Source organism: Electrophorus electricus, chromosome 16, assembly GCF_041902795.1.
Source record: "Electrophorus electricus isolate QZ-2024a chromosome 16, ASM4190279v1, whole genome shotgun sequence".
NCBI lineage: Eukaryota > Metazoa > Chordata > Actinopteri > Gymnotiformes > Gymnotidae > Electrophorus > Electrophorus electricus.
The window spans coordinates 25,545,001-25,557,500 of NC_137512.1; the positions used below are offsets into that span (position 1 = coordinate 25,545,001).

The 12,500-nt window shown below is 43.5% G+C and overlaps 1 protein-coding gene across 4 annotated transcripts in view; it reads left to right on the forward strand.

Moving 5' to 3' along the window:
- akap13b (A-kinase anchoring protein 13b) overlaps positions 1-12,500 on the forward strand; it is a 75,774-nt gene that overhangs the window by 46,186 nt on the left and 17,088 nt on the right. The gene's annotated exons all lie outside the window — the stretch shown is intronic.

Genomic DNA, 12,500 nt, shown 5'->3' on the forward strand with positions numbered 1-12,500 from the left:
TGTGTGTGTATAGGATGAGTGTGAGTGTGTGTGTGTGTGTATAGGATGAGTGTGTGTGTGTGTGTGTGTGTATAGGATGAGTGTGTGTGTGTGTGTGTGTGTGTAGGATGAGTGTGTGTGTGTGTGTGTAGGATGAGTGTGTGTGTGTGTGTGTGTATAGGATGAGTGTGTGTGTGTGTGTGTGTGTGTGTAGGATGAGTGTGTGTGTGTGTGTGTGTGTGTGTGTAGGATGTGTGTGTGTGTGTGTATAGGATGAGTGTGTGTGTGTATAGGATGAGTGTGTGTGTGTGTGTATAGGATGAGTGTGTGTGTGTGTGTGTATAGGATGAGTGTGTGTGTGTGTGTATAGGATGAGTGTGTGTGTGTGTGTGTGTGTGTGTGTGTGTGTGTGTGTGTGTGTATAGGATGGAGTGTGTGTGTGTATAGGATGAGTGTGTGTGTGTGTGTATAGGATGAGTGTGTGTGTGTGTGTGTGTATAGGATGAGTGTGTGTGTGTGTGTGTATAGGATGTGTGTGTGTGTGTGTGTATAGGATGTGAGTGTGTGTGTGTGTGTGTATAGGATGTGAGTGTGTGTGTGTGTGTGTATAGGATGAGTGTGTGTGTGTGTGTGTGTGTGTGTATAGGATGAGTGTGTGTGTGTGTGTGTGTATAGGATGAGTGTGTGTGTGTGTGTGTGTGTATAGGATGAGTGTGTGTGTGTGTGTGTGTGTATAGGATGAGTGTGTGTGTGTGTGTGTGTGTAGGATGAGTGTGTGTGTGTGTGTGTGTGTGTATAGGATGAGTGTGTGTGTGTGTGTGTATAGGATGAGTGTGTGTGTGTGTGTGTATAGGATGAGTGTGTGTGTGTGTGTGTATAGGATGAGTGTGTGTGTGTGTATAGGATGAGTGTGTGTGTGTGTATAGGATGAGTGTGTGTGTGTGTGTGTGTGTGTGTATAGGATGAGTGTGTGTGTGTGTGTGTGTGTGTATAGGATGAGTGTGTGTGTGTGTGTGTGTGTGTATAGGATGAGTGTGTGTGTGTATAGGATGAGTGTGTGTGTGTGTATAGGATGAGTGTGTGTGTGTGTGTATAGGATGAGTGTGTGTGTGTGTGTGTGTGTGTATAGGATGAGTGTGTGTGTGTATAGGATGAGTGTGTGTGTGTGTGTATAGGATGAGTGTGTGTGTGTGTGTATAGGATGAGTGTGTGTGTGTGTGTGTATAGGATGAGTGTGTGTGTGTGTGTGTGTGTATAGGATGAGTGTGTGTGTGTGTGTGTGTGTGTGTGTATAGGATGAGTGTGTGTGTGTGTATAGGATGAGTGTGTGTGTGTGTGTATAGGATGAGTGTGTGTGTGTGTATAGGATGAGTGTGTGTGTGTGTGTGTATAGGATGAGTGTGTGTGTATAGGATGAGTGTGTGTGTGTGTGTGTGTGTGTGTGTGTAGGATGTGTGTGTGTGTGTGTATAGGATGAGTGTGTGTGTGTATAGGATGAGTGTGTGTGTGTGTGTATAGGATGAGTGTGTGTGTGTGTGTGTATAGGATGAGTGTGTGTGTGTGTGTATAGGATGAGTGTGTGTGTGTGTGTGTGTGTGTGTGTGTGTGTATAGGATGAGTGTGTGTGTGTATAGGATGAGTGTGTGTGTGTGTGTGTGTATAGGATGAGTGTGTGTGTGTGTGTGTGTATAGGATGAGTGTGTGTGTGTGTGTGTATAGGATGAGTGTGTGTGTGTGTGTATAGGATGTGAGTGTGTGTGTGTGTGTGTATAGGATGTGAGTGTGTGTGTGTGTGTGTATAGGATGAGTGTGTGTGTGTGTGTATAGGATGAGTGTGTGTGTGTGTGTGTGTGTGTGTATAGGATGAGTGTGTGTGTGTGTGTGTGTATAGGATGAGTGTGTGTGTGTGTGTGTGTGTGTATAGGATGAGTGTGTGTGTGTGTGTGTGTGTGTATAGGATGAGTGTGTGTGTGTGTGTAGGATGAGTGTGTGTGTGTGTGTGTGTGTGTAGATGAGTGTGTGTGTGTGTGTGTGTGTGTATAGGATGAGTGTGTGTGTGTGTGTGTATAGGATGAGTGTGTGTGTGTGTGTGTATAGGATGAGTGTGTGTGTGTGTGTGTATAGGATGAGTGTGTGTGTGTGTATAGGATGAGTGTGTGTGTGTGTATAGGATGAGTGTGTGTGTGTGTGTGTGTGTGTATAGGATGAGTGTGTGTGTGTGTGTGTGTGTGTGTGTGTATAGGATGAGTGTGTGTGTGTGTGTGTGTGTATAGGATGAGTGTGTGTGTGTATAGGATGAGTGTGTGTGTGTGTATAGGATGAGTGTGTGTGTGTGTGTATAGGATGAGTGTGTGTGTGTGTGTGTGTGTGTATAGGATGAGTGTGTGTGTGTATAGGATGAGTGTGTGTGTGTGTGTATAGGATGAGTGTGTGTGTGTGTGTATAGGATGAGTGTGTGTGTGTGTGTGTATAGGATGAGTGTGTGTGTGTGTGTGTGTGTATAGGATGAGTGTGTGTGTGTGTGTGTGTGTGTGTGTATAGGATGAGTGTGTGTGTGTGTGTGTGTGTATAGGATGAGTGTGTGTGTGTGTATAGGATGAGTGTGTGTGTGTGTATAGGATGAGTGTGTGTTGTGTGTGTATAGGATGAGTGTGTGTGTATAGGATGAGTGTGTGTGTGTGTGTGTGTGTGTGTGTGTGTGTGTGTGTGTGTGTGTGTGTATAGGGTGTGTGTGTGTATAGGATGAGTGTGTGTGTGTGTGTGTGTATAGGATGAGTGTGTGTGTGTGTATAGGATGAGTGTGTGTGTGTGTGTGTGTATAGGATGAGTGTGTGTGTGTATAGGATGAGTGTGTGTGTGTGTGTGTGTGTGTGTGTGTATAGGATGAGTGTGTGTGTGTGTGTGTGTATAGGATGAGTGTGTGTGTGTGTGTGTGTGTATAGGATGAGTGTGTGTGTGTGTGTGTGTGTGTATAGGATGAGTGTGTGTGTGTGTGTGTGTGTGTGTGTGTATAGGATGAGTGTGTGTGTGTGTATAGGATGTGTGTGTGTGTGTGTGTGTGTGTATAGGATGAGTGTGTGTGTGTATAGATGAGTGTGTGTGTGTGTGTGTGTGTGTGTGTGTGTGTGTGTGTATAGGGTGTGTGTGTGTGTATAGGGTGTGTGTGTGTATAGGGTGTGTGTGTGTATAGGGTGTGTGTGTATAGGGTGTGTGTGTGTATAGGGTGTGTGTGTGTATAGGGTGTGTGTGTGTGTATAGGATGAGTGTGTGTGTGTGTGTGTGTATAGGTGTGTGTGTGTATAGGATGAGTGTGTGTGTGTGTGTGTGTTATAGGATGAGTGTGTGTGTGTGTGTGTGTATAGGATGAGTGTGTGTGTGTGTGTATAGGATGAGTGTGTGTGTGTGTGGTGTGTGTGTGTGTGTATAGGATGAGTGTGTGTGTGTGTGTGTATAGGATGAGTGGTGTGTGTGTGTATAGGATGAGGTGGTGTGTGTATAGGATGAGTGTGTGTGTGTGTGTGTATAGGATGAGTGTGTGTGTGTGTGTGTATAGGATGAGTGTGTGTGTGTGTGTGTATAGGATGAGTGTGTGTGTGTGTGTGTGTATAGGATGAGTGTGTGTGTGTGTGTGTATAGGATGAGTGTGTGTGTGTGTGTGTGTATGATGAGTGTGTGTGTGTGTGTATAGGATGAGTGTGTGTGTGTGTGTGTATAGGATGAGTGTGTGTGTGTGTGTGTATAGGATGAGTGTGTGTGTGTGTGTGTATAGGATGAGTGTGTGTGTGTGTGTGTATAGGATGAGTGTGTGTGTGTGTGTATAGGATGAGTGTGTGTGTGTGTGTATAGGATGAGTGTGTGTGTGTGTGTGTATAGGATGAGTGTGTGTGTGTGTGTGTATAGGATGAGTGTGTGTGTGTGTGTGTATAGGATGAGTGTGTGTGTGTGTGTGTATAGGAGGAGTGTGTGGTGTGGTGTGTGTATAGGATGAGTGTGTGTGTGTGTGTGTATAGGATGAGTGTGTGTGTGTGTGTGTATAGGATGTGTGTGTGTGTGTGTGTGTATAGGATGAGTGTGTGTGTGTGTGTGTATGGATGAGTGTGTGTGTGTGTGTGTATAGATGAGTGTGTGTGTGTGTGTGTATAGGATGAGTGTGTGTGTGTGTGTGTAGGATGAGTGTGTGTGTGTGTGTGTATAGGATGAGTGTGTGTGTGTGTGTGTAGAGGATGAGTGTGTGTGTGTGTGTGTATAGGATGAGTGTGTGTGTGTGTGTGTATAGGATGAGTGTGTGTGTGTGTGTGTGTATAGGATGAGTGTGTGTGTGTGTGTGTGTATAGGATGAGTGTGTGGTGTGTGTGTGGTGTGTATAGGATGGGTGTGGTGTGGGTGTGGGGGAGGGGAGGGGGGGGTGTGGTGGGGGGGGGGGGGGTGGGGGGGGGTGTTGTGGTGGAGGGGGGGGGGGGGGGGGGGGGAGGGGTGTATAGATGAGTGTGTGTGTGTGTGTGTATAGGATGAGTGTGTGTGTGTGTGTGTGTATAGGATGAGTGTGTGTGTGTGTGTGTATAGATGAGGTGTGTGTGTGTATAGGATGAGTGTGTGTGTGTGTGTGTATAGGATGAGTGTGTGTGTGTGTGTGTGTGTGTATAGGATGAGTGTGTGTGTGTGTGTGTGTGTGTGTATAGGATGAGTGTGTGTGTGTGTATAGGATGAGGTGTGTGTGTGTGTGTATAGGATGAGGTGTGTGTGTGTGTGTGTATAGGATGAGTGTGTGTGTGTGTGTGTATAGGATGAGTGTGTGTGTGTGTGTATAGGATGAGTGTGTGTGTGTGTGTGTGTATAGGATGAGTGTGTGTGTGTGTGTGTGTGTGTGTATAGGATGAGTGTGTGTGTGTGTGTGTGTGTGTATAGGATGAGTGTGTGTGTGTGTGTGTGTGTGTATAGGATGAGTGTGTGTGTGTGTGTGTGTATAGGATGAGTGTGTGTGTGTGTGTGTGTGTGTATAGGATGAGTGTGTGTGTGTGTGTATAGGATGTGTGTGTGTGTGTATAGGATGTGTGTGTGTGTGTGTATGATGAGTGTGTGTGTGTGTGTGTATAGGATGAGTGTGTGTGTATAGGATGTGTGTGTGTGTGTATAGGATGTGTGTGTGTGTATAGGATGAGTGTGTGTATAGGATGAGTGTGTGTATAGGATGAGTGTGTGTGTGTGTGTGTATAGGGATGAGTGTGTGTGTGTGTGTGTGTGTATAGGATGAGTGTGTGTGTGTGTGTGTGTGTGTATAGGATGAGTGTGTGTGTGTGTGTGTGTGTGTGTGTGTATAGGATGAGTGTGTGTGTGTGTGTGTGTATAGGATGAGTGTGTGTGTGTGTGTGTGTGTGTATAGGATGAGTGTGTGTGTGTGTGTGTGTGTGTGTGTGTGTATAGGATGAGTGTGTGTGTGTGTGTATAGGATGTGTGTGTGTATAGGGATGTGTGTGTGTGTGTGTATAGTATGAGTGTGTGTGTGTGTGTGTGTATAGGATGAGTGTGTGTGTGTGTGTATAGGATGAGTGTGTGTATATAGGATGAGTGTGTGTATATAGGATGAGTGTGTGTGTGTGTGTATAGGATGAGTGTGTGTGTGTGTGTATAGGATGAGTGTGTGTGTGTGTGTATAGGATGAGTGTGTGTGTGTATAGGATGAGTGTGTGTGTGTATAGGATGTGTGTGTGTGTGTGTATAGGATGTGTGTGTGTGTGTGTGTGTGTATAGGATGTGTGTGTGTGTGTATAGAATATGTGTGTGTGTGTATAGGATGAGTGTGTGTGTGTGTGTGTGTATAGATATGTGTGTGTGTGTGTGTATAGGATTAGTGTGTGTGTGTGTGTGTATAGGATGTGTGTGTATAGGATGTGTGTGTGTGTGTATAGGATGTGTGTGTATAGGATGTGTGTGTGTGTGTGTATAGGATGATGTGTGTGTGTGTGTATAGGATGAGTGTGTGTGTGTGTATAGGATGAGGTGTATAGGATGAGTGTGTGTGTGTATAGGATGAGTGTGTGTGTGTGTGTGTGTGTGTATAGGATGAGTGTGTGTGTGTGTATAGGATGAGTGTGTGTGTGTGTATAGGATGAGTGTGTGTGTGTGTGTGTGTGTATAGGATGTGAGTGTGTGTGTGTGTGTGTGTGTATAGGATATGTGTATATAGATGAGTGTGTGTATATAGGATGAGTGTGTGTGTGTTTGTGTATAGGATGTGTGTGTGTGTGTATAGGATGAGTGTGTACAGGATGAGTGTGTGTGTATAGGATGAGTGTGTGTGTGTGTGTGTGTGTATAGGATGAGTGTGTGTGTGTGTATATGAGTATGTGTGTGTGTGTGTTAGGATGAGTGTGTGTGTGTGTGATGAGTGTGTGTGTGTGTATAGGATGAGTGTGTGTGTGTGTGTGTATAGGATGATGTGTGTGTGTGTGTGTGTATAGATGAGTGTGTGTGTGTGTGTGTGTATAGGATGAGGTGTGTGTGTGTGTATAGGATGAGTGTGTGTGTGTGTATAGGATGAGTGTGTGTGTATAGGATGAGTGTGTGTAGGATGAGTGTGTGTATAGATGAGGTGTGTGTGTATAGGATGTGTGTGTGTGTGTATAGGATGTGTGTGTGTGTGTGTATAGGATGAGTGTGTGTGTGTGTATAGGATGAGGTGGTGTATATAGGATGAGGTGTGTGTGTATATAGGATGAGTGTGTGTATATAGGATGAGCTGTATGTGTGTGTATAGGATGAGGTGTGTGTATAGGATGAGTGTGTGTGTATAGGATGAGTGTGTGTATAGGATGAGGTACAGATGAGTGTGTGTGTGTGTGTGTATAGGATGATGTGTGTGTGTGTGTATAGGATGAGTGTGTGTGTGTGTGTGTATAGGATGAGTGTGTGTGTGTGTATAGATGTGTGTGTGTGTGTGTGTATGTATAGGATGTGTGTGTGTGTGTATAGGATGAGTGTGTGTGTGTGTATAGGGATGAGTGTGTGTGTGTGTATATGATGAGTGTGTGTGTGTGTGTATAGGATGAGTGTGTGTGTGTGTATAGGATGAGTGTGTATAGGATGAGGCATGTGTATAGGATGAGTGTGTGTGTGTGTGTGTGTGTGTGTGTGTATAGGATGAGTGTGTGTGTGTGTGTATAGGATGAGTGTGTGTGTGTGTGTGTATAGATGAGTGTGTGTGTGTATATGATGAGTGTGTGTGTGTGTGTGTATAGGATGAGTGTGTGTATAGGATGAGTGTGTGTGTGTGTATAGGATGAGTGTGTGTGTATAGGATGATGTGTGTGTGTATAGGATGAGTGTGTATATAGGATGAGTGTGTGTGTGTGTGTGTGTGTGTATAGGATGAGGTGTGTGTATAGGATGAGTGTGTGCATAGGATGAGTATGTGTATAGGATGTATGTGTGTGTGTATAGGATGAGTGTGTGTGTGTGTATAGGATGAGTGTGTGTGTGGGCATAGGATGAGGTGTGTGTGTGTATAGGATGAGTGTGTGTGTGTGGCATAGATGAGTGTGTGTGTGTGGGTATAGGATGAGAGTGTGGCAGATTGAGTGTGTGTATAGGATGAGGTGTGTATAGGATGAGTGTGTGTATAGGATGAGTGTGTGTGTGTGTGTGTGTATAGGATGAGTGTGTGTGTGTGTGTATAGTGATGAGTGTGTGTGTATAGTGGATGAGTGTGTGTGTGTGTGTGTGTATAGGATGAGTGTGTGTGTGTGTATAGGATGAGTGTGTGTGTGTATATATGAGTGTGTGTGCATAGGATGTGTGTATATATAGGGACAGTGTGTGTATATAGATGAGTGTGTGTGTGTGTGTATAGATGTGTTTGTGTATATAGGATGAGTGTGTGTGTGTGTGTGTGTGTATATATAGGATGAGTGTGTGTGTGTGTATATAGGATGAGTGTGGGGTAAGATGAGTGTGTGTGTGTATATAGGATGAGTGTGTATATAGGATGAGTGTGTATATAGGATGAGTGTGTGTGTGTGTGTGTATAGGATGAGTGTGTGTGTGTGTATAGGATGAGTGTGTGTGTGTGTGTGTATAGGATGAGTGTGTGTGTGTGTATAGGATGAGTGTGTGTGTGTGTATAGGATGTGTGTGTGTATATAGGATGAGTGTGTGTATATAGGATGAGTGTGTGTGTGTGTGTATATAGGATGAGTGTGTGTGTGTGTGTGTGTGTGTGTGTGTATATGTGATGAGTGTGTATATAGGATGAGTGTGTGTGTGTATATAGGATGAGTGTGTGTGTGTGTATATAGGATGAGTGTGTGTGTGTATATATAGTGATGAGTGTGTGTGTGGGTATATAGATGAGTGTGTGTGTGTATATAGGATGAGTGTGTATATAGGATGAGTGTATATAGGATGAGTGTGTGTGTGTGTATATAGATGAGTGTGCGTGTGTGTGTGTGTGTATAGGGTGAGTGTGTGTGTGTGTGTGTATAGGATGAGTGTGAGTGTGTGTGTGTATAGATGAGTGTGAGGTAGGTGTGTATAGGATGAGTGTGTGTGTGTGTGTGTAGGATGAGTGTGTGTGTGTGTATAGGATGAGTGTGTGTGTGTGTGTATGTATAGGATGAGTGTGTGTGTGTGTGTGTGTGTATAGGATGAGTGTGTGTGTGTGTGTGTGTGTGTGTGTGTGTATATATAGGATGAGTGTGTGTGTGTGTGTGTATATAGGATGTGTGTGTGTATATAGGATGAGTGTGTGTGTGTGTGTGTGTGTGTGTATATAGGATGAGTGTGTGTGTGTGTGTGTGTGTGTGTATATAGGATGAGTGTGTGTGTGTGTGTGTATATAGGATGAGTGTGTGTGTGTGTGTATATAGGATGAGTGTGTGTGTGTGTGTGTATATAGGATGTGTGTGTGTATATAGGATGTGTGTGTGTGTGTGTGTGTGTGTGTATAGATGAGTGTGTGTGTGTGTATAGGATGAGTGTGTGTGTGTATAGGGATGTGTGTGTATATAGGATGAGTGTGTGTATATAGGATGAGTGTGTGTGTGTGTGTGTATATAGGATGAGTGTGTGTGTGTGTGTGTGTGTGTATATATAGGATGAGTGTGTGTGTGTATATAGGATGAGTGTGTGTGTGTATATAGGATGAGTGTGTGTGTGTATATAGGATGAGTGTGTGTGTGTATATAGGATGAGTGTGTGTGGGTATATAGGATGAGTGTGTGTGTGTATATAGGATGAGTGTGTATATAGGATGAGTGTGTATATAGGATGAGTGTGTGTGTGTGTATATAGGATGAGTGTGCGTGTGTGTGTGTGTGTATAGGGTGAGTGTGTGTGTGTGTGTATAGGATGAGTGTGAGTGTGTGTGTGTGTATAGGATGAGTGTGAGTGTGTGTGTGTGTATAGGATGAGTGTGTGTGTGTGTGTATAGGATGAGTGTGTGTGTGTGTATAGATGAGTGTGTGTGTGTGTGTGTATGTATAGATGAGTGTGTGTGTGTGTGTGTGTATAGGATGTATGTGTGTGTGTGTGTGTGTGTGTGTGTGTATATAGGATGAGTGTGTGTGTGTGTGTGTATATAGGATGTGTGTGTGTATATAGGATGAGTGTGTGTGTGTGTGTGTGTGTGTGTGTGTGTGTGTATATAGGATGAGTGTGTGTGTGTGTGTGTGTGTGTGTGTATATAGGATGAGTGTGTGTGTGTGTATATAGGATGAGTGTGTGTGTGTGTGTATATAGGATGAAAGTGTGTGTGTGTGTGTGTATATAGATGTGTGTGTGTATATATATGTGTGTGTGTGTGTGTGTGTATATAGGGATGAGTGAGTGTGTGTGTGTGTGTATATAGGATGTGTGTGTGTGTGTGTGTGTGTGTGTATGTGTGTATAGGATGAGTGTGTGTGTGTGTGTGTGTGTGTATATAGATGAGTGAGTGTGTGTGTGTGTGTGTGTGTGTGTGTGTATATAGGATGTGTGTGTGTGTGTGTGTGTGTGTATATAGGATGAGTGTGTGTGTGTGTGTGTGTGTGTGTATATAGGATGAGTGTGTGTGTGTATATAGGATGAGTGTGTGTGTGTGTGTATATAGGATGTGTGTGTGTGTGTGTATATAGGATGAGTGTGTGTGTGTGTGTATATAGGATGAGTGTGTGTGTGTGTGTGTATATAGGATGTGTGTGTGTGTATATAGGATGAGTGTGTGTATATAGGATGTGTGTGTGTATATAGGATGAGTGTGTGTGTGTGTATAGGATGAGTGTGTGTGTGTGTATAGGATGAGTGTGTGTGTGTGTATAGGATGAGTGTGTGTGTGTGTGTGTGTGTATAGGATGAGTGTGTGTGTGTGTGTGTATATAGGATGAGTGTGTGTGTGTGTGTGTGTGTGTGTGTGTGTGTGTATATAGGATGAGTGTGTGTGTGTGTGTATATAGGATGAGTGTGTGTGTATAGGATGAGTGTGTGTGTGTATAGGATGAGTGTGTGTGTATAGATGTGTGTGTGTATAGGATGAGTGTGTGTGTGTGTGTGTGTGTATATAGGATGAGTGTGTGTGTGTATATAGGATGAGTGTGTGTGTGTATAGGATGAGTGTGTGTGTGTGTGTGTATAGGCTGTATATAGGATGAGTGTGTGTGTGTGTATATAGGATGAGTGTGTGTGTGTGTATATAGGATGAGTGTGTGTGTGTGTGTGTGTATAGGATTGTGAGTGTGTGTGTGTATAGGATTGTGAGTGTGTGTGTGTGTGTGTGTATATAGGATTGTGTGTGTATATAGGATTGTGTGTGTATATGGGATTGTGTGTGTGTGTGTATATGGGATTGTGTGTGTATATGGGATTGTGTGTGTGTGTGTATATGGGATTGTGTGTGTGTGTGTGTGTGTGTATATAGGATTGTGTGTGTATATAGGATGAGTGTGTGTGTGTGTGTATATAGGATGAGTGTGTGTGTGTGTGTGTGTGTGTGTGTGTGTGTATAGGCTGTATAGGATGAGTGTGTGTGTGTGTGTATATAGGATGAGTGTGTGTGTGTGTATATAGGATTGTGAGTGTGTGTGTGTGTGTATAGGATTGTGTGTGTGTGTGTGTGTGTGTTTGTGTGTGTATATAGGATTGTGTGTGTGTATATAGGATTGTGTGTGTGTATAAGGGATTGTGTGTATATAGGATTGTGTGTGTGTGTGTATATAGGATTGTGTGTGTGTGTGTGTGTGTGTGTGTGTGTGTGTGTATATAGGATTGTGTGTGTGTGTGTATATAGGATTGTGTGTGTGTGTGTGTGTATATAGGATTGTGTGTGTGTGTGTGTGTATAGGATGTGTGTGTGTGTGTATAGGATGAGTGTGTGTGTGTGTGTGTATATAGGATGAGTGTGTGTGTGTGTGTGTGTATATAGGATGAGTGTGTGTGTGTATATAGGATGAGTGTGTGTGTGTGTGTGTGTATAGGGTGAGTGTGTGTGTGTGTGTGTGTTTCTCATCAGCCCCCTCAACTTGTGTTGCATGCTGTTGCATCACTTTACCATCCACCCTCACACAGCTGGAACAGAACAGATGCCACACACACATCCTGCTTCAGTGCTTCATTTTCTTTAGTCTCAGTTCTCTTTTTATGGTTACTTGGCTCCGTCTGTCTGTCTCTGTCTGTCTCTCTCTCGCTCTCTCTCTCTGTCTTCTCTTCAGCTGGACGTTCACTGGGATCTGTTTGTTGGTTTGTTGGCGTGGACACACTGGTGTCATTGTTTTGTTTCCAGACATTTACGTTCGTTTCTTCCCAGCTGAGGAACAGCCGCTGGCGTGAGCTTCTCTGGCTGCAGTGCGAATGTTTCTGTTTGTCTTGTCATATTTCGTAGGTAAAACATCGGTTAATATATGTGTGCGAGACGCTGGCCCCGTGGCCCCGCCCCACACTTTGTCTGGAGAGACAGGGTTCTTCCTCCCAGTGTGTGTGTCCTGCTCCGCACTCATCATCAGTCTTCTGGACTTTATTTAGTCTCTGATTAATAGAAACATAGAAAATTAAAATGTAAATGTGATAAAAAATATTGGAGTGGCTTTTGGTAGATGTGATGGAATGATGTATCTGCCGGCCAAATGTGTCATCATGGTGCTATTTTTATTTTAGCTTAGATCAGAACTACTTTTAACAGAATGCACAAGTTCACACACACACACCCTTAGATACAGTCCAGCTGAAGATGTTTGACCACAAACATATTGTAGGCCTCCTTCACATCTGGGGTGTGTGTGTGTGTGTGTGTGTGTGTGTGTGTGTTGAGTTCTCTTTGACTGTCTTGATTCCTGCTTTTCTGTAGATATATGGAGTATTTTTAACATGACCTGTGTGCCAGAGCAGAGCACCACTGCTCATCTGTTCATGAGACTTATAACTGTTGTAACAGTTATAGTTATAATGGCTTTAATAGTTACAACAGTTAGTTATAATAGTTAGAACAGTTATAATATAGTTATAACAGTTTTAAGTTATAAAAGTTAAAGTTATAATGGTCATAATACTACAGTAGATGA